The sequence below is a fragment of the Narcine bancroftii genome, chromosome 7 (genome assembly GCF_036971445.1).
Source record: "Narcine bancroftii isolate sNarBan1 chromosome 7, sNarBan1.hap1, whole genome shotgun sequence".
NCBI lineage: Eukaryota > Metazoa > Chordata > Chondrichthyes > Torpediniformes > Narcinidae > Narcine > Narcine bancroftii.
Genome location: NC_091475.1, coordinates 163,829,226 through 163,851,012, shown reverse-complemented (window position 1 = coordinate 163,851,012; position 21,787 = coordinate 163,829,226). Strand labels below are relative to the sequence as shown.

Sequence of the window (21,787 nt, the reverse complement as noted above, 5' to 3'; positions counted from 1 at the left end):
ATGGAATGTTGCCTTTCATAAAGAGGGGATTGGAGTATAGGAACAGAGACGCCCTTCTGCAGTTATACAGGGCCCTGGTGAGACCCCACCTGGAGTATTGCGTCCAGTTCTGGTCTCCAAACTTGAGGAAGGACATACTAGCTATAGAGGGTGTGCAGCGCAGATTTACAAGGTTAGTTCCAGGGATGGCAGGGTTGTCATATGCAGCAAGGCTAGAAAAACTGGACTTGTATCCATTGGAGTTTAGAAGGATGAGGGGGGACATGATTGAGGTATACAAAATCATCAGGGGGATAGACAAGGTGAAGTCTGATTACTTGTTCCCAATTATGGGGGAGACGGGGACTAGAGGGCATAGTTTAAGAATACAGGGTAGGCCCTTTAGGACGGAGATGAGAAAGCATTTTTTTACCCAGAGAAGTGTGAATCTGTGGAATGCTCTGCCACAGAGGGTGGTAGAGGTGGATTCGCTGACTATGTTCAAAAGAGAGTTAGATAAGACTCTTGTGGGTAACGGAGTTAAGGGTTATGGGGATAAGGCTAAAAAGGGGTACTGATGGTAATGATCAGCCATGATCTAAAATGGCAGTGCTGGCCTGACAGGCCAAATGGCCTACTCCAGCTCCTGTTGTCTATTGTGCTTGCTATACCATGTAATAAGATCATAGCACTTACTTTACCTTGTTCAAAAAATCTGGTATATTATTATGGACCATGACCGAATTCTAACTATAAGCCATTGTTCTAACATAGAAAGAAAGGGTTTGGAGAATGAGGAGGTGAGACACATGATGTAAAATGACTCTGACCTGCTTTTGTAACTTGTCCAGTTAAGTTTGTGGTCAGTGCAAACTGCACCATGCCTACATCCAACATCCAAGGATATTGATGATATTTTTTAGCCAAAAATATACTTTATTCACTATAAATTATTTACAGAAAGAAAACCATCAAGTCAGTCATATCTCTACATTCTCATCAATGTACTTTGTTATACTTGTTCTCTCAATACACTGCTTCCACCACTGTGGCATCTTGTTGTTTCTCCCAACTTTTGGTCAAGGAACTTCCCCATGGTCTCAGTTCCTCAATACCCTGCAATAGGAAGGCTCTAGACTATAGAACTTCCCCATACCACCCTTGTGTTGGCTACATAAAGCTTCAGTGCATCCCTCAGCATGTACTCCTGCAGTCTGGAATATGCCAATCAATAGCAGTCCTGGACCGACATCTCAGTACGCTGAAAGACCAAGAGGTTTCAGGCAGAACAAAGTGTGCCTTTCACCAAGTTGATGGCCTTCCAGCAATTCTGGATGTCTGGCTCCAGGTATCCCCAGGAACAGCCCATAGACCAGAGAGCCCTCTGTCACGCTGCTGCTGGGGATGAATGGTGACAAGGACCTTACATCTTTCTCCACACACTCTTTGCGAATCTGCATTCAGCAAAGAGGTGGGTGGCAGTCTCCACTCTACCATAATCATCTCGAGGACAACCTGCATGGTGGATAATTTTCAGGTTGTACAAGAAGGATCCTCACTGGGAGGGCTCCTCTCACCACCAGCCAGACCAAGTCCTGGTGCTTGTTTGTGAGCCCTGGCGATGAGGCATTCCACCACATGACCTGGACGGTCTACTCAGGGAACCATCTCACCAAGTCCATCAAGACCTTGTCTCTCAGTTTCTGCAGGATGTTCTATGCTGACCACTGCCTAATGGTTGAAGGTATTGTTATGGAAAAACTTTTCTATGAAGGAGAGGAGGTGCGACAAAGTCCATCTGACTGGGATGTTGCATGGTAACAGGACCAGGCCTATCCTTTGCAATACCTGGGACAGATAGAACCTCAGTACATAGTGGCCTCATATTTTGGTTCCACGTATAGCCTGATGCAGCTACACATGCAAGTGGCCATCAGGATGAGGGCCACATTGTATACGCCCTTCCCCCCTTTGTCTGGCGACTTGTACATGGCGCTCCTTTGGACCCTTTCCATCTTGTACCCCCTTACAAATTGGAAAACTGCTCTGGAAACCACCAGGGTGGAGGTGTAAGGGTTGGGCCATACCTGCACCATGTACAACAGGATAAAGACCACCTCACACCTAATGACCAGGTTCTTCCCAATTAATGAGAGGGAGTGCTGCGCACATAAACTCAATTTTTGGTGGACCTTTGCAACCTGCTCCAACCAATTCTTGTTGCATGCCTCAGCCCCTCCAAACCAGATACTTAGCACCTTCAGGTAGTCAGATCTGACAGTGAAGGGGATGGTAGATTGGTTGGGCCAATTACTGAAGAGCATTGCCTTGCTCTTCTTCAGGTTTACCCTGGCACCTGATGCAGATTCAAAATCCCCGCAATATGCTGGTCAGGCTCCAGACCAATTGTACTTGACCTGAGTGGCTTCACTTCCTGGCAATGTCACTCTTCTTACACCTTCTTCCTTCCTGATTGATTCAGCAAAGGTTTCTATGCAGCACACAAATAAGACTGGAAGCAGCAGGCTGCATTGCCTAACTACAGACTTTCTCCCACCCATTGATTTGGACTGCACTACGGATGTCTGTGCAGAGCAGTTTGATCCAATTTCGGATTCCCTCCTCAAAGCTCAGTTTGGAGAACACATCCATCATTTATATTTATGAAATCTGGTCAAAAGCCTTCTCCTGGTCTAAGCTGTTCACCCCCTGTCTTGCACATAAGTGATGGTAACTCAGAGCAGCGGGAGGCTGCCGATGATATGGATCTCTATTTCCTCATCCTGCTTCTCCCCTTTCTGTTTGAAGATGAGATTGAAGATATCCTTCCTGACATGGTTCCTGCCAGGAGCATAGCATTGTATACTTCCAACAAGTCTGGGCACACTCAATCTCACAGAGCCATGTACAACTCAGCTAGAAGCTGGGCTATCACTTCCAGGAGTCTAGCTCGACCCTAAGGAACAGAAAGAGTATGTCAGCTCCCCCAGAGTAATTAGCCGATCCACAAATTCCTGCTTTTTGTCATCTAAGACCTCCGTGATACAGTTCAGGAAGTTTTGGGAGGCCATTCTATCTGTAGCATTAGTGTCGTACAGTTCAGAATAAATGGTTCTGAAAATCCTCTGAATGCCCATCTGAGAGGATGGCTCTGAGTCATCCTCTTTCTTAAGGCCATGGATCACAGAAATCCCTTTGTGAACCTGTTGGAAGAACAAACATAAGCACATCCCATCCTACTCCACTGTGCAGACTCTGGATCGGAAGATGATCTTGGAGGACTCCAAGGTGGATGGCAAGGCTTGCTGGTATTTCACCTTTCAGAGTTCCTCCCTCATATCCACCTCACTAGGATGTCAAAGAAGGGTTTCATGGTTCTCCAACCAGCATACTCTTAATTCCTCTGTGTTCTCTGAGGTCAGTAACTTCATGTTTTGCTTCCATGTTCCCATACCCATGTTCTAGTCCTCCAGTAGATGACAGGAGGTGCAAAGGAGGCACTAGTCAGAGAAAAACACCAGCTTAACATCATGGTTCTGACTGTGACAGCCCTCTACACAAACACAAAGTCTATCAGAGATTGGGTTGAACAGTCCAAACCTCGTCCAGGTGGGCTGAAGCTATGCTCCAAATGCAAGGTTTGCAGAAGGTGTCACTCAGCAGCGCGTCCTTCACCAGCACCACCAGGAGACTGGAGGAGCTGTCCAATCTGCTGTCGGCACTGCCGGATCGCCCAGCCGCATCGATGATGCAGTTGAAGTCACCGCCAAGAATGACCAGCCTGGATGATGCCAGCAATGGTGGGAGCTGCTGGAAGATGGTAAGCCTCTCGCTGTGCACAGGCGAGACATACACCAAAGTGGGATGTCACGGTACTTCAAGTCCACCACAAGGAGATGTCCCCTAACCACCTCCTCAACCTCAGTGATTGCAAAGTTGTCTTCCTGCAGCAAGATGCCCAGACTGGATCCATAACAATAGGCTTCCCTTCCCCAACCATACAGACAACCCTTAAGGGCAGTAACGCAACCACCTCTGATAGTTTCTGTGGTGTGGCAAACTACACTTTTGTAGGAAAATCATATCTGCCTTAACTTTACACATCATGAGTTGTGATTTTTATCTCCATTTTTATTTGTTCAAAGGAATCCCCAGTTTGCATTCCTTACAGTTCAGCCAGTGTTAATCAGCCTGAGCCCACATGCCCACTGCTAAGTGAACTTCAGGAGTGATTAAGGGCTCAGAAATGGAGTGGAGGCAGATTCTAAACATGACTTTGATGTCCAAATAATGGCCTAGGATGCTGAGCACATCCATGACTGGCACATGTGGATTGAACATGTGCACTGTTACCACTCTTTCTTTCTGTGTTGAAAGGGTGGAAGAGTGGCTGCACCTTGAAAAATGAGAGTGGAGCCACATTTCCCCTTCTCCTGGACGTCCTGGAGCAACCTCTGCCATTCAGCTGAGGTCTTGAATGTCACATCGAAGTGACCGTTACCTAGGACATCTTGGAGGTAGTAGATGTCCTTTAGGGGCTCAACAATAGCAATTGCGACGCAAGTCTGTAAACTGCAGGAAAGTTCACAACTTAATTCAATGTGTTGCTTCTATCTTATGGTTATATCTTGTTACATTTTTGCTCCATGCTTACAGTTTAATTGAATATCAAATGTGACACATTAACATAAAATTTCTCCTGGTAAAGGTAGATGACAGGAAAATCAATTGAAATGATTGGTTTCTGAGGGTCAATGAATTTCTGGGACTGCACTGAGAGTTGGCATGGACTCAACAGTGAAAGGCCTCCTTCATGAGAAGATATGATAATATGCATGGGGTGCTCTTGGTCTGGAGAGTAAACGTGTAACAGTGATAATCGCAGCATAGAGCAATTCATGAAGAATTTGTAATCCTGAATGAGGCATGGTATGTGTGGAAGTCCGACACTGCAAAATTTACAACAGGATGAATATTCAGAATTCATAAAAAATGTGAAAAAGAAGATACACCTTAAAACTAAATTAATCTTAGAATACACAAAGAAGGAGATAAGCATTTGGTGGCAGAAACAGCACATATGGGATCTATTGGAAAGCTGAGAAAATAAGGTTCAGCGCAGAAGCATTCAGAATTTACTCAGACCTTTTGCGTAGTTCATTAGGTCTGACAATATTGCAGAAGGTGATAATGTTAAATATATAGCAAAGAAATGCATATTCTCAATAAAGCAACATTGTTGGGACCGTGAACATGGCAGTCAATGAATAAAACAGAAAATGCCTGAAACACTCAGTAGATCAACATATATGGAACGAGAAACAGTGAACATTCCAGGTCAAAGACCTTCATCAGCATTCAGATTTAAATGGGACTGTGCCCCATTTGATGAGATTGTTGATAAGCTAAATGCTCATTTCAACCCACTTCCATCTAAAATAGTTCAGTCACAAGATTGATGCTCATAACCAGGTGCTGGAGGGAATAATTGGGAATTAGATTATGCTTCTGAGGAACTTTACAGTGTAGTGTAATTCAGTTAATTTTTGCAGACAGAGCATTGAAACACAAATGAAAGTATGAGTGATGTGGCAAGAGAGTATGAACCAAACTCTTAAATAACCAGGACCTTCTCCTCCACAATCTCCATCAGCACCAGAACATTACTGGGTTGGATTCTTAGCTGCTCACTCTACTTGCTCAATACCTGAGTCTGTGTGGCTTATAGGCAAAGAAAATGATGAGTCAGCAAAAGGGAGAGAGACTGAAAACTTGGGTGAATTGCGTACCTTGCACTCAATGTCACCAAGAACAAAGAGCTAATTGTAGACCTCAGGAAAGGAAACCCAGAGATGTACCATTCAGTGATTATTTGGGGAATAGAGGTGAAGAGGCTGAGCAAATTTAAATTCTTGGGAGTCACTATCTCGGAGGGCCTTTTCTAGACCCAGCATACCAATGCCATGGTGAAGCAAGCATGTCAGTGTCTCAATGTCCTCAGGGCTTTGTTGAGGTTCTATATGCCCACCTCACTGACAAAAGACAAAGGAGGAAAAACCCAACACCCAACCCCAACCAACCAATTTTCCCTTGCAACCGCTGTCACCGTGTCTGCCTGTCCCGCATCGGACTTGTCAGCCACAAATGAGCCTGCAGCTGACGTGGACATTACCCCTCCATAAATCTTCGTCCGCGAAGCCAAGCCAAAGATATGTCATTGGAAACCTTGACAAACTTCTACAGATACATGAGCACTGTTGTGCAAAGAATTCAGACGCAAGGTTCGTAGACTGTACAACAGGCTTTAATCACCTTAAACTTGTACACACACAAGGTCTCTATACCTTCCTGGCTCCATGTGCCTGACTGACTCCCAAAGTGGGGGCAGCTCGAGTCTTTATACAGGTCAGTGCTTGACAGTGGGCAGATGGGGCCAGCCTCCCAGGTTGCCTACCTGCAGGTACAGTGGTTATCCCCTGCAGTAGGCCAGTAGGAGTGCGGATAGTGTAGTGGTTTTATCACTTAAGAGATAAGTACTGGAAAGTGTGCTTACTGGCTGTATCATAGCCTGTTCTGAGTGCATAGCCCTGCCAAAGATAGTTAGCACAGCCCAGTACATGACAGACAAAACTCTCCCCATCATCAAGAACATCTTCATGGATGTCAGCTCAAAATACAGGTGCATGTTTATTGGACAAAGTTATGGGCAGTAGTGGTGCCCCCACCAGTTCAGAACCAGGACACATGAGCGTTAAAGGTAGCTTAGGGGGCAGACAATGAAATATGGGAAATGTCAGAGGCAGGAAGCCAAAGTTCACACGACTGCAAAAGGTAGAAAGTGGTATTACTGACGTCATGTAAAACTCCAGAATCTGCATGCTCATCCAAAGCAATTCATGAGAACAACTTTTAATAAAACTAGGTATCATGTATCATTTTGCAGGAACAAGCAGAATGCAGCTGATCTAGAGAAATGCCAATCCATTGTTTGCCCAGAGGCATAGAAGTACACCGATTGGATCTTCCCAGAGAGGAGCTCGGTATGCCACTGACACTAACAACAATGTTGAAAAAAGCAGGTTAAATCGTTTCTGTGCCTCAGTCCCAAAGGACTGCAACTCATTCGCAGCACCATTCGGGTAGTAGTTAGCACGGCAACCCGGGTATGAATCCAGCTGTCTGTGTGGAGTTTGCATTCTCCCCAAATCTGAATGGGCTTCCTCCTGCTGCTCCAGTTTCTGCCCACATTCCAAAGATGTATGGGGATAATTAATTGTTCACATGAGTGTATTTGGATGGTGCAGTCTCATAGGCCTGAGGGGCCTGTTACCATGCTGAATCTCTAAATTAAAATTTTTAAAATCGTAATTAAAATTAATGGCCAGGTTGCTGCAATTAATTATTGGTCGGCTGCAGCAGACCAATCATTAATGAGACAAGATTTGTTCCATCATTCCAGACAAAACTGGTTAATAATATCAATCATAAGTGAATAGGGTTGTAAAGAAGGTCTGTGGTATGTTTTGAAGGCAAACATTGGGTTAAGGAAGGTATAGCACGTAGGATATCATAGCACAGTACAAGCCTTTTGGCCCACGATGCTGTGCCAAACTATGTAAACTTACTGAACCTTCCCTACTTCACACCCAGAACTCTCTACTTTTCATGCCTCCATGTGCCTATCTAAGAGTCTTTTAAATGTCCCCATTGTACCACTACATCTGGCAATGCATTCTCGCCACCCACCCACTACTCTCTGTGCCAAAGAAAGTAACCCTGACATCCCCCTTAAATTTTTCTCCCCTCACATTTTACCAATATCCTCTAATGCTTGCGTCTCTCACCCAGCAAAAAAGTGCTGGCTGTCCACTCCATCTATGACTCTCATAATCTTGTAGATCTCTATTAAGTCACTTCTCATTTTTCTTCGCTGCAAACAGAAAAGCCCTAGCTTTGCTAACCTTCCATCTTAAGACACGTTCTCCAATCCAGGCAATATCCAGGTAAATCTCCTCTGCACTAGTACAACATAAACACGAGCACTCAGCAGCACCTGGACAGCTTCTTCCCCGCTGCCAACAAATTCCTGAATGATCAATGAACCAAAGCCACTGCCTTACTTTGAATTTTTGTGCACTATTTTTATTCATTTTTGTAAGTTGGTTTAAATGACTGTTTGCAATGTGATGCTGCCACAAAACAACAAATTTAGTGGCTTGTTCATGACTATAAATTCTGATTCTGACTCTCTCAATTACTTCTACATCTTTCCTGTAAAGAGGCAACCAGAACAAGAGTGGCATTGCTTGTTAGGGAAAATATCAGAGCTGTGCTCAGGCAGGATAGGCCAGACAGCTCATCTACTGTGGCTATTTAGAGCTAAGGCACAGGAAAGGTACAACCACACTCATCGGGTTGTATTATAGACTGCCCAAGAGTCAACGAAAATTGGAAAAGCAAATCTGTAGAGAGATAGCAGACAGTTGTAGGAAACAAAAGATTGTGATAGTAGGAGATTTTAATTTTCAACACATTGACTGTAAAAGGGCTGAATGGCTTGGAGTTTGTCAAATGTGTTCACTAAAGTTTTCTACATCATATATAAGGGTAGAAACTATAAAGAGTGCAATATTCGATTTCCTATTAGAGAACGAGACAGCACAGGTGACATTTTGGGTCCAGTCATAATAATGCCATTAGTTTCAAGTGAAGTATGGAGAAGGATAGGTCTAGGTCTTGGGATGAGATTCTAAATGGGAGAAATACCAATTTTGAGGAAATGAAAAAATATCTGTTCTGAGACCCCTGCATTTGTGATTTTTATAAATGACCTGGATGAAGAAACAGAAGGATGGGTCAGTAAGTTTGTGGATGACACAAAGGTTGGAGGATTTGTGGATAGAGCTAAAGGTTGTCGAAGGTTACAAGTTAGAGACAGGATGCAGAGTTGACAAAAAACTGGCAGTTGAATTTCAATCTGGATAAGTGTGAAGTGATGCATTTTGGAAGAACAAACCAGAAGGCTGAGTACAGGGTTAATGGACAGTTATTTAATAGGGTGGATGAAAAGAGGGATCTTGGGGTTCAAATCCATACATCCCTCAAGGTTGCTGCAGAGGCTGATAGGATAGTTCAAAAGTTCTATGGGATGCTAGACTTCGTTAAAAGGGGAATTGAGTTCAGGAGTAGAGAGGTCATGTGGCAACTCTACAACTCTCTGGTAAGACCAGAGTATTGTGTTCAGCTCTGGTCACCTTATGACCAGAATAGTCACCAAGGATGTGGAATTTATGAAGAGGGTGCAGAGGAAATTTACCAGGATGTGGCCTGGATTGGAAAACAAGTTTTATGAGGCAAGGTTAGTAGAACCGGGACTTTTCTCTCTGAAGAATAGAAGGATGAGAAGATACTTGATAGAGGTCTACAAGATTATGAGAGGTATGAATAAGGTGGACAGTAAGCACCTATTTCCCAGGGCAGGAATAGCAAACATCAGAAGATAAGTGTACAAATTTTATGTAGAGTTATGAGTGCCTGGAATGCCTTGCCTGGGATGGTGGTAGAGCCTGAAACTTTAAGGGAAATTTAAAGACTCTTAGAGAGGCAAATGCATGAAAGAAAAATATAGGGTAATGGGGTAAGTTGGGTTTTAAAATTTTTTCACATATGGGTTGGCATAACATCAAAGCCTCTACTGTGGTGTAGAGTTCTATGTTCTATGATCTGAAATGTATCGATTGGGGTAAGTTGTTTTCGGGCAAGGATGTGTGAGGTAAGTGGAGGTCCTTTATAGGTGAAAATTTAAGAGAATAGAGTTTGTATGTTCCTGTCACTATTAAACTATTCTACTAAATAGAATAATACCTGTCACTATTAAACTATTCTACTAAATAGAATAATACCTAGTGTCGCCGAGAATATTCTCCCAGAATCACAGTGCGGCTTTCGCGCAAACAGAGGAACTACTGACATGGTCTTTGCCCTCAGACAGCTCCAAGAAAAATGCAGAGAACAAAACAAAGGACTCTACATCACCTTTGTTGACCTCACCAAAGCCTTCGACACCGTGAGCAGGAAAGGGCTTTGGCAAATACTAGAGCGCATCGGATGTCCCCCAAAGTTCCTCAACATGATTATCCAACTGCACGAAAACCAACAAGGTCGGGTCAGATACAGCAATGAGCTCTCTGAACCCTTCTCCATTAACAATGGTGTGAAGCAAGGCTGTGTTCTGGCACCAACCCTCTTTTCAATCTTCTTCAGCATGATGCTGAACCAAGCCATGAAAGACCCCAACAATGAAGACGCTGTTTACATCCGGTACCGCACGGATGGCAGTCTCTTCAATCTGAGGCGCCTGCAAGCTCACACCAAGACACAAGAGAAACTTGTCCGTGAACTACTCTTTGCAGACGATGCCGCTTTAGTTGCCCATTCAGAGCCAGCTCTTCAGCGCTTGACGTCCTGCTTTGCGGAAACTGCCAAAATGTTTGGCCTGGAAGTCAGCCTGAAGAAAACTGAGGACCTCCATCAGCCAGCTCCCCACCATGATTACCAGCCCCCCCACATCTCCATCGGGCACACAAAACTCAAAACGGTCAACCAGTTTACCTATCTCGGCTGCACCATTTCATCAGATGCAAGGATCGACAATGAGATAGACAAGAGACTCGCCAAGGCAAATAGCGCCTTTGGAAGACTACACAAAAGAGTCTGGATAAACAACCAACTGAAAAACCTCACAAAGATAAGCGTATACAGAGCCGTTGTCATACCCACACTCCTGTTTGGCTCCGAATCATGGGTCCTCTACCGGCACCACCTACGGCTCCTAGAACGCTTCCACCAGCGTTGTCTCCGCTCCATCCTCAACATCCATTGGAGCGCTTACATCCCTAACGTCGAAGTACTCGAGATGGCAGAGGTCGACAGCATCGAGTCCACGCTGCTGAAGATCCAGCTGCGCTGGATGGGTCACGTCTCCAGAATGGAGGACCATCGCCTTCCCAAGATCGTGTTATATGGCGAGCTCTCCACTGGCCACCGTGACAGAGGTGCACCAAAGAAAAGGTACAAGGACTGCCTAAAGAAATCTCTTGGTGCCTGCCACATTGACCACCGCCAGTGGGCTGATATCGCCTCAAACCGTGCTTCTTGGCGCCTCACAGTTTGGCGGGCAGCAACCTCCTTTGAAGAAGACCGCAGAGCCTACCTCACTGACAAAAGGCAAAGGAGGAAAAACCCAACACCCATCCCCAACCAACCAATTTTCCCCTGCAACCGCTGCAATCGTGTCTGCCTGTCCCGCATCGGACTTGTCAGCCACAAACGAGTCTGCAGCTGACGTGGACTTTTTACCCCCTCCATAAATCTTCGTCCGCGAAGCCAAGCCAAAGAAGAAAGACAAGGTTAGAAGGCATAGATCTTCAAGGGACCTAGTTAAGAAAGAAATCAGGAAGGCTATAAGAAGACAATGTGAAGGAAAATCCTAAGGTTTTCTATAAGTATATTAAGAGCAAAAAGATATTAAGGGATAAAATTGGTCTTCTTAAAGGAGTGGTCAATTTTGTATGGAGCCAAAAGAGATGGGGGAGATCTTAAATGTTTTTTTTTTCATCATTATTCGCTCAGGAAATGGGCACAGAGTTGTTGGAAGTAAGGAAAACAAGCAGTGAGGTCATGGAACCTATATGGATTAAAGAAAAAGGAAGTGCTTGCTGACTTAAAGCAAATAAGGATGCATAAATTCCCAGGGTCCGACAAGATATTCCCTTGGACTTTGAGGGAGGCTTGTGTAGAAATTGCAAGGACTGTGGCAGAAATACTTAAAATGGCATTAGCCATGGGTGTGGTGCCTGAAGATTGGTGGATGGCTTATGTTCTGTTGTTTAAAAAATGCTCCAAATATAAGCCTGGAAATTATCAGCAAGTGAGCCTGATGTCAGTACTAGGTAAATTTTTGGAAAATGTTCTAAGGGATTGAATATTCTATTATTTACATCAGCAGAAACTGATTAAGGATAGTGTAAATGGCTTTGTGCATGATATCTTGTATAATTTTTCTAGGAGGTTACCATGAAAGTTGACAAAGGCAAGGGTATGGATGTTGTCTTCATGGACTTAGGTAAAGCCTTTGTCAAGGTCCCACATGGGAGTTTAGTTAGGAAGGTTCAGATGCTCAGAATTCCATGGTGAAGTAGTGAATTGGATTCTACAATGGCTGGATGGGAGAAGCCAGAGAGTAGTGATGGATGATTGCTTCTCAGCCTGGAGGCCTGTGTGCCTCAGGAATCAGTGCTAGGACCATTGTTATTTGACAACTATATCAATGATCTGGATGATAATTTGGCAAATTGGATCAGCAAGTTTGCAGATCACACTAAGATTCAAGGTATTATGGACAGCAAAGAAAGGTTTCAAAGCTTGCGGAAGAATCTGGATCAGCTGGAAAAAAAAGGGGCTGAAAATGGCAGATGGAATTTAATACAGACAAGAGTGAGGCATTGCATTTTGGATGAACAAACCAAGAAAGGACATACACAGCAAATGGCAGGGCACTGAGGTGTGCAGTAGAATAGAGGATCTAAGAATAGATACATCATTCCCTGAAAGTGGTATCACCATTGATAGGGTTGTAAAGACAGCTTTTGGCACATTAGTGTTCATAGATCAAAGTATTGAGTACAGGATTTGGGATGTTATGGTAAAGTTGTATTAGACATTAGTGAGGCTAAATTTGGAGTAATATGTACAATTTTGGTTACCTAACCACAGGAAAGATATCAATAAGATAGAAGGAGTGCAGAGAAGATTTACTAGGATGTTGCCCTGATTTTAGGAACTGAGTTGCAGGGAAAAGTTGAATAGGTTATGACTTCATTCCCCGGAGTATAGAAGAATGAGGGAATATTTGATAGAGGTATTTCAAGTTATGATGGAGATAAATGTATGGAGTAAATGCAGATAGGATTTTCCACTGAGGGTAGGTGAGATACAAATTAGAGGACGTGGGTTAAAAGTGAAAGGGGAATAGCTTCGGGGGAACTTTTTCACACAAAGAGTGGTGGGAGTATGGAATGAGCTGCCAGCAGAAATGGTGAATGCGGGCTCAATGTTATCATTTAAGAAGATTTTGGACAGGTAAATGGATGGGAATGGTATGGAAGGCTATGGACTGGGTGCAGGTCAGTGGGACTAGGCTAAAAAAATGGTTCAGCACCAACTAAAGTGTCTAATGGGCCTGTTTCTGTGCTGTAATGTTCTATGGTTGGTGTGGTTCTAATTTTCCAAGAGTGTCCTTGCCAGAGCTTTATAGAGCTGCAACATTATCTCACAACACCTTTTCTCAATCCCCCGACTATTGAATGTCAGCATACCATAAGCCCTTTTAACTCCCTATCAATCTGCATGGCAACCTTGAGAGATCCATGCATTCAGATTCCATGGTCCTTCTTTAATTCCATACTGTTATGAGCCCTGCCATTAATCACATTATCTACCATCAAATTTGACCTTCCAAAATGCATCACTTCCAACATATCTAGATGGAACTCCAGCTGTAATTTTTCCACCCAACCCTGCAACCTTTAACCTGACAACATTCTACACTCTTTACAAAACCTCCAGCCTTTGTATTATCTACTTCTTCATCCAGGTGATTTATAAAAATCACAAAGAGATGGGATGCTAGAACAGATCCATGCAGAATTCCACTAGTTGATGACCCCCAGACAGAATACATTCCATCTACTACTACCCTTAGCTTTCCGCAATCGAATTCTGAATCCACAGCCAAGGTTCCATGGATCCGATCCCTCGTGATTTTTTGAATGAGTTTACCATCTTGAATCTACCAGAGCCTTACTAATATACACCACATTTATTGCCCTACTTTCCTCAATTTGTTTTGTTACTTCCTTAAACAAGGGACTATATTTGCCATTCTCCAATCCTTCACTACCTCCAGGGAAGAAGCAAAGATCATTGTCAAAGGCCCTCGACCAGTTCCAGGGACTTACCAATTCTAATATTTTTAAGAAGATCCACCACTTCCTTTTCATAACCTCAACAAGCCCCAGCACATAAGCTTGTTCAGCTATATTACAGCTATATAAATCTTGGAGTACAGTGTGAAGTTCTTGTCAGCCCATTGCATGAAGGATGTGCAGGGTTTGGATAGGGTACAGAAAAGATGTATCAAAATGTTGTCTGATTAAAGGATATGATGCTGTAAAAACTTGGGATTGTTTTCTCTGGAGTTCCAGAGACTGAGGGGAGACTCAAAAGAAGTTGTGTCAGAAAACTTTATCAGAGTATATTTTCTATTTATCTATCTATTTATTCATCCATTTATTTAATCAATTAATTAATTTTATTTTATTTAGACATTAAGCACTGTAACAAGCCAATTCATCCCCACAAGCCCCACAAGTCCATGCCGCCCATTAACCTACACTCTGGTACTTTTTTTTTTATATAAACGGTACTGAGTGCCAAGGAACAGCACATTGATCTGCTGAGTCTCCAGCTGGCACTCTGGTACATTTTTGAAGGGTGGGAGGAAACTGGAGCTCCCAGAGAAAACCCGCGTAGACACAAGGAGATCGTACAAACATCTTATAGGCATCACGGGATTCAAACCCAAGTCTGGTCCTGATTGCTAGCGCTGTAAATGCATTGCGCTAACCGCTACATCAACTGTGCTGCACAAAAGGGTATGTGTATAAAGTGAGGGGGAAAGTTTAAAGGAGATGTACATTGTGATGTTTCTTTTATTGTAATAAAGAAACTTGTTTTTTTTTAAAAAAGCAACTATACTATTAGCTAAAGAACTCACTTAGGACCACATGGAGGCAACCATCTTGAATCTACCAGAGCTGCAACAAATTAGCCTCCAGTGGTCAGGAGGATCACGACATGCATGAGATTATTTAAAAATGGATACCTGGAAAGGGCTGCCAGGAGTAATAATGGAAGCAGACATTAGCAGTGAAGGGGACTGCAATATAGATGCATGAATATTTTGGGGAATTGTGTGCAAGTATTAGAGCATTAGTTTCAGACACTGTTGGCCAGAGGGCCTGTTCCTGTGCTGTACTGTTCTATGTTAAATGTTCTTTTAAGGATCTGATTCGCATGTAAGCATACTCTGGAGGAACTACAAATTCAGGAAAACATGAAGTTAAACAATAAAATCTGCAAATGCTGGGGTCTGATGAAGTACACAGATTCCTGACCAGGGGCTCAGACCCAAAATGTTGATTGCTTTCTACTTCCTATGGATGTTGCATGACTTGCTGAGTTTCTTCAGCACTTTTGTGTACTGCTCAGGGAAGAATGAGGTGTGGCCAAAAGTAATTGAGAAGTGGAGTGTTTGATAATTGTAGCAGTATATCCAGAGATCCATTGTGTTGGTATTAGATTAGATCAGGGAATTCAGAATTTAGAGAGCATGTTTTTTCCTAATTATTATGCAAAATAGAGCAGATACCAAGAGACCACTATCACCTCAACAATTATTTGACTTCTTGAAGGTAGGTGAGAAAGTAAGAATGGTAGAGCACAGCTCCCAGAAGTAGCAGCAGGAGCAGCAATCTTTCGCCATCAGTGAGGTGGGGCAGGAGGTGGCCTTCTTAACAGGAGAGATATGAAGAAAGTGCAGAAAAATCATGTTTAAGATGAATGTCTTCAGAAGGAAATCAGCTCTCAATTAGAGAAAACCTCAAAAGTGTAAATGGAATTTATAGCAGTATTGGTCGTTGTCATAAAATAAGTGACTGGCAGAATTGGGTAAATAAATTAAGCAAAAATAGTCCTCTGATTAGAAGATCAAGCTCTCCTCAGAATCAAGGTTTTGAAAGATAGATTCAACTAGATTAAAGATTACTTTTGGTTTTATGATGAAAACAGGAAAATGAGTTAATTGACGTGGACATAAGTACAATGTATACAAGCATCAAAATCCTTTCTTGCCACACATGTACTTTGTAAAAGATAAAGCCCAACATGACAACTCTGTTCCTAACACTTCAGTACCTGAATCAGAATGCCATGATCCTTCTATAAATCATTTTACTACTCTGTTAGGAGCGGCATGGTTGGCGTAGTGGTTAGCGCAACACCTTTACAGCATCATTGATCAGGACTGGGGTTCGAATCTTGAGCTGTCTGTCAGGAGTTTGTACATTCTCCCCGTGTCTGTGTCAATTTTCCCCGGGGGGCTCCAGTTTCTTCCCACCATTCGAAACATAGCAAGGGTGTAGGTTAATTAGGTGTAAATTGGGCGGCATGCACTTGTGGGCCAAAATGGCCTGTTACTGTCCTGTATTTGTCTAATTTTAAAAATAGTACATGTTGAATTGCCATACAGAAGGACATAGAAAGAGATAATCAAAAGAAGATAGATTAAATATTCACAGTTACAGTTAACACAAGACAGGTCAATAGTGCAGACAGGTCCTTCGCAGTGTTGGAGTATTTTATGAATAAAATAGAAAGAGGAGGTTCAAGAGCCCGATAGACATTTGAAAAAAAAGAACTTATTGATTAAAAAGATGCTGAACTCAGGCTCCTGTACCTTCTCAAAGGTGGCTGCGAGAAGAGGCTGTGAACAGGGTGGTGAGGATCCTTTATGTTGTTGGCTGCCTTCTTGAGACAGCACCTCATATAGGACATCTTTCACGCGTGGGAGGTTGGAGCCAATGATGGACGAGGCTATATTTGCTACTTCCTGCTGCTTTCTGCATCCATAGAACCATATAACAGTTTATGGCATGGAAACAGGCCATCTTGGCCCTTCAAGTCCACGCCAGTTCACTTAAACAACTCCGCTAGATCCCCCTGCCGATAACCCTCTGTGGTATTGGTTGACAATGTAATGAAATGAATGTGCTAGGCACTTTCAGGTGGCTAATTGCCCCGCCTGTAAAGCCGCACGTTTAGGCAATATGCAGCTGTTTTGAATGTGCAGGAGGCGCTCTTGAGGTGAGCTACGTAATCCTCCTCAGAGAGGGATAATCAGCTCAGCGGCTCCCCCAGCCACCCGGATGGAGTGGGCTGAAAGCGGATGTTAAAGGGTCAGGCTGCTGATCTCAGCTGTCACCGGGCAGGAGCCGGAGTGTGCTCAGAGCCGCATCCTGTGCAGCTGTGTCCTTCAGGTGGCCAACGTTGCACTTTAAATGCTGCCATCTGAATGCCCTGTAAATGAATTACCAAACTAGGCTGAAATGCAAAAACCAGTCTGAATACTTTCCACACTGCACGTGAAGAAGTTTGGTGGAGTATTCGATGGCGTTCCAAACCTCTTCAGACTTCTTCGACAGAAAAGGCAATTGTATTGCTTCTTCATGGTTGCCTTGATGTGCTGGCTCCAGGAGTGGTTTTGCGGTATGTGGACTCCCAAGAACTTGAAGGTACTCACTCTCTTCACTTCTGTCCTATCAATGAGGATGGGTTTGTGGTCCCTCAGCCTCCCCTTTCCAAAATCCATCATAAACTGTTTGGCCTTTTGACATTAAGAGAAAGATTGTTGTTCTGGCACCATCCATCCATGTCCTTGATCTTCATCCTGTATTCTGGCTCATCATTTCCAGTATCAGACCAACAATGGTGGGTGTCATCAGTACATTTATGGATTGTGTTGGAACCAAACTTGTCTAAGCAGTCATGCGTGTACAGGGAATAGAGCAAGAGACTAAGCATGCAAGCACGAGGTTCAGAAAGGAGGAAGTGATGTTACTAATCATTACTGATTGGGGGTCTGCTGATAGGATCAAGTCAAGGATCCAGTTGCACGGAGATGAACAGGGTCATAGATCCCTTAGTTTATCGTCATAAATTTTGCTGGTGTAGTGTGTTGAACGTCAAGCTGTAATTAATCAACAACATTAATGTGGGTATTCTTCTGGTCAAGGTGATCTCACATAGAGTTGAGGGCCAGCACGATGACATCGCTCATTGCTGATAGGGGAATTGAAGTGGGTTCAAGTCCTTATCTGAGACAGGAGTTAATCTGCTGCATAACCAACCTCTCAAAGAGCTTCATCACAGTAAGCAGTGATGCTATTGTGAAGGGCAAATCAAATTCTGCATGAAAAAAGACATTGCAGGGTAACATGTTTTAGTATTAATATCGCAACAACATTTTCAGTTACTCTAACATCTAATACATTTAATATTTAATAGAAAGGCTGTATTATTTCACAACAACTAAATGCTGATCACTATCTGTTAAAGCAGCTAGAATACTGTCAAAACATTTATCCTTCAGTTAAGGTATCGATGTGCATCAATTAGCTGGAGCACATTAGCCAGTTAGCGAAAATAGTGAAAAGTAATTCATTAAAAAACTCCAACCCCTGCCACCTGTCTTCAGCTCCAGTAAATATTAAATATAAACAATACTGGCACAACATGGACTGTAAAAAACTGTTCAGTGACTGTAAAAAAACGCAAGTGTTACTCTCATTGGTTTTGAGAATCGTTGAACTCTTAATTAGATTATTGTCTTGTAATTATTCACAATCATCAATTATTTTCAATAGAAACTGCATGCAATGTAAAATTTATTCTCAAACCCAGTTGAAAATGACAAGGTTCCTGCACCTGGCTGGTACAATGATCTAAATCCTGAATTTTACTATGGATCAGGTTTGGGCTTGTGGGTTTCTGATCAATAAACCTCTGTACATAGGGGATGTCCAGTATCACTTCAAACCTCAGAGTTATTTCATTCTGCCAATCATAATCCATTGAGAAATTAGTATACAGCCTGGTTCTGATTAAAACTGTACTCATTATCTGCTCCAAGCAGCTGTGTATTACAGAGAGAATTGTGCAGGCAATGAGTCCTGAACACTACCCCATCTCCCTCTTCTGCTGATCCTACAATGCATCTATGCTTGGTACCAAATTAAGCCATGTCATATTTATAGAGTTTACCTGTCACTAACTGGACCAGAATTTGTTGCTATTTGAAAAGGCAGTTAAACTATTTGCTGGTGGTTCTTGAGTCAAACAATGAGGAAGAATTTCCTTACCTGAGGATGCTGGTGAACCAGTGTAGCTTTTGCAATCAACAATTTGCATTATTATCAGCATTACAGATATGAGATGCTATAGGAACTTCACTGAAGTACCCAATGCAGTGTTCAAGGTTTAATCATCTTCAGCTGCTTTATCAATGACCTTCCTCTCTTCAAAAGGTTATTTGACTGCTTAATTTTTAATTCATTCACAACTCCTTAAAAAATGCATGCAGTGTGACTTTTAGTCAATCATGGGTTAATGAGTGGCAAATAATAGCTACCATTTGTATCATTTAGTCTCTATGAGTTTCAACCTTATTTCAAACGTTATTCTTTTCACCTTTTCCCATTCTCTGCAAATTAAACACGACTGTTTCATAACATTTTCTATTTTTGATGGATGGGTATTTTAAGATGTTTTTAAGCTGTTGAGGAAAAAAACAAAGAAGGCAATTAAAATCATGAATTAGAATTCAGTGATTAACATAATTTTTATGTTTATATAACTTGGTTGAATACTTCTGAATGCAACAATATCTCTCTGACATGATATGAAATTCATTGGTAACCCACTGACTGTGTGAATGATAAGTCAGTTTAGGTCTTGTCAATCATAAATGCAGGCAAGGAACAAGTCACCTGCATATCTTGAATTATTTGAAAGGATTGTTTTATCCCCCAAGAGAGCAACCAGGCCTTGGGTTCAATAAATATTACCTACAACAGTGCACACTCCAAATCTGCGCAGCAGCACAAGTTTAGATGTTTGTAATTATGGCTGTGAAATCAGACTTATTGATTCAAAGGGAAGAGTGTTGCCAAATAAGACTTAGCAAACATCTTGGACTGCCAGACAAATAGAGAATGAAAAAAAGCAATCCCTCCCTGTTTCCATTCTGACTTTGTAATTTGGAGTGATTACTTAAGCTTAATAACAGTTAACTGATCTTTGAATGGTTTATTGATTAACGGTATTAATATGCTGTCATCACAAATTATTCTCAGTTAGCAACATATGCTTCTAGTCCACACCAGTTAAGCCATCCGCTATAATTTAATTTAGACATGCAGCATAGTAACATTTTGGCCTATGAGTCCATGCCGCCCAATTTCACCCAATTGACCTACAACCCCCGGTACAGTTTGAACAGTAGGAGGAAACTGGAGTTCCCAGAGAAAACCCACACAGACACAGGGAGAACATACAAACTCCTTCCAGACAGCGAGGGATTTGAGCCTCAGTCTCGATCACTGGCAATGTAAGAGCGTTGCACTAATTCCTAGGCTAACATTGCTGCCCCTACAAACCTAAAATTATATTATAAGTTTTGATTTAATTTAGGCAAAAATTCAAGCATTTTCTTTCAATAATAAAACTAATTATAAACAATATATTAGAAAAAAAAACAGAATAATTGCATCAATATGAAAAAGCTCAGACAAAAATGTTTTAATATTAATGTATAAGTACTTAAAAGACTCCGATGACATTCCTTAAGTGCAAGTGTTAATCCATCTGTTGCTCACACCTAATGCCTTGTCATAAGATGTGTGCAACATAAGGCTTTTTCAGGTGCATTCTATGCTAAGAATGCACCTGAAGAAGCAGAAGCGGCCCTTTAAATTGCCTTTCAGGTGGCAATGTTTAAAGCGCCATTCTGGCCACCTGAAGGACACACCTGTACAGGATGCGGCTCTGAGCACACTCTGGCTCCTGCCCAGTGTCAGCTGTGATCAGCAGCCTGACCCTTTAACATCCGCTTTCAGACAGCTGCATTCAGGTGGCTGGGGGAGCCCTGAACTGAGCTGATTATCCCTCTCGGAGGAGGGTTACATAGCTCACATCAAGAGCGCTTCCTGCACATTCAGGTGGCCTCAAAACAGCTTTACATGCAGGGCAGTTGGCCACCTGAAAGTGACTATTCACTGAATACTGAATATAGAGACTGACTCTCAATTTTCACTAAGAACAATGGTCTAAATTATTTATTCATGCAACAAAAGGCAATGGACTTTCAAACCTTTGGATTTCTTATCTCTTGCTTCCTTTCAAAAACATTTAAGCTACAAGAACTGCAGATGCTGGAATTTTGAGCAAGCTATGAGAGGCTGGAGAGAGTAATGGGCCAGTTAACATCCATGGAGAGAAATGGACAGCCAGTGTTTTGTGGCTGTAACCCGAGCTGTTGACTAACAGTTTTTTTTCCATGGATGCTGCCTGTCCCTGTAGCCTCTCATTGTTTGTAAAAATGGTATCTTGTGCCAACTGCCAAGTGCAGGTTATTTCCACATAAGGTACTATCTTAACCATTTTATAGGCCCCAGAATTCTTCATTTTAATTGAAAAATGGGGGGAAAATTAACAATAATCATTCTTTATTAAACTGTTTCGACTAGCCATTAAATATAAAAAGATTGAAATATATATTTTAGACTTCGATGGGAACTCATGCATGATTGCCTATAAGATGCAGGAAAAGTTTAAAAAGAAGACCGCCATATGCAGCAGGCAGTATTCAGAGCAGACAGCAGATTGAGAGGGTAACAGAGTGATAGGGCTTTGACTCAATGAGCTTAGACAGTAACGAGGCAAGGTCGGTTTATCCATGTTAATTGCGGACAGGAAGTATGTGTATGAGGCTTGAAGTCCCTCAGTCTCCCGGATGGCCATATCTGCACCCAGTGTGTGGAGCTGCAGCTCCTAAGGAACTCCTTAGGGAACTGGAGTTGAGCTCTATGACCTTCGCCTGGTCAGGGAGACCGAGGAGATGATAGAAAGGAGT

General features: G+C 42.6%; 1 long non-coding RNA gene across 3 annotated transcripts in view; it reads right to left on the bottom strand.

The window, feature by feature from the left end:
• LOC138740087 (uncharacterized) overlaps window positions 1-21,787 on the bottom strand; it is a 64,220-nt gene that overhangs the window by 15,146 nt on the left and 27,287 nt on the right. For 2 of the 3 annotated variants that reach the window (XR_011342662.1, XR_011342660.1), the window contains exon 2: window positions 19,017-19,429. This is a non-coding gene — a long non-coding RNA (uncharacterized lncRNA). The remainder of the gene's footprint in view (window positions 1-19,016; window positions 19,430-21,787) is intronic. The other variant, XR_011342661.1, reaches the window with a different exon arrangement.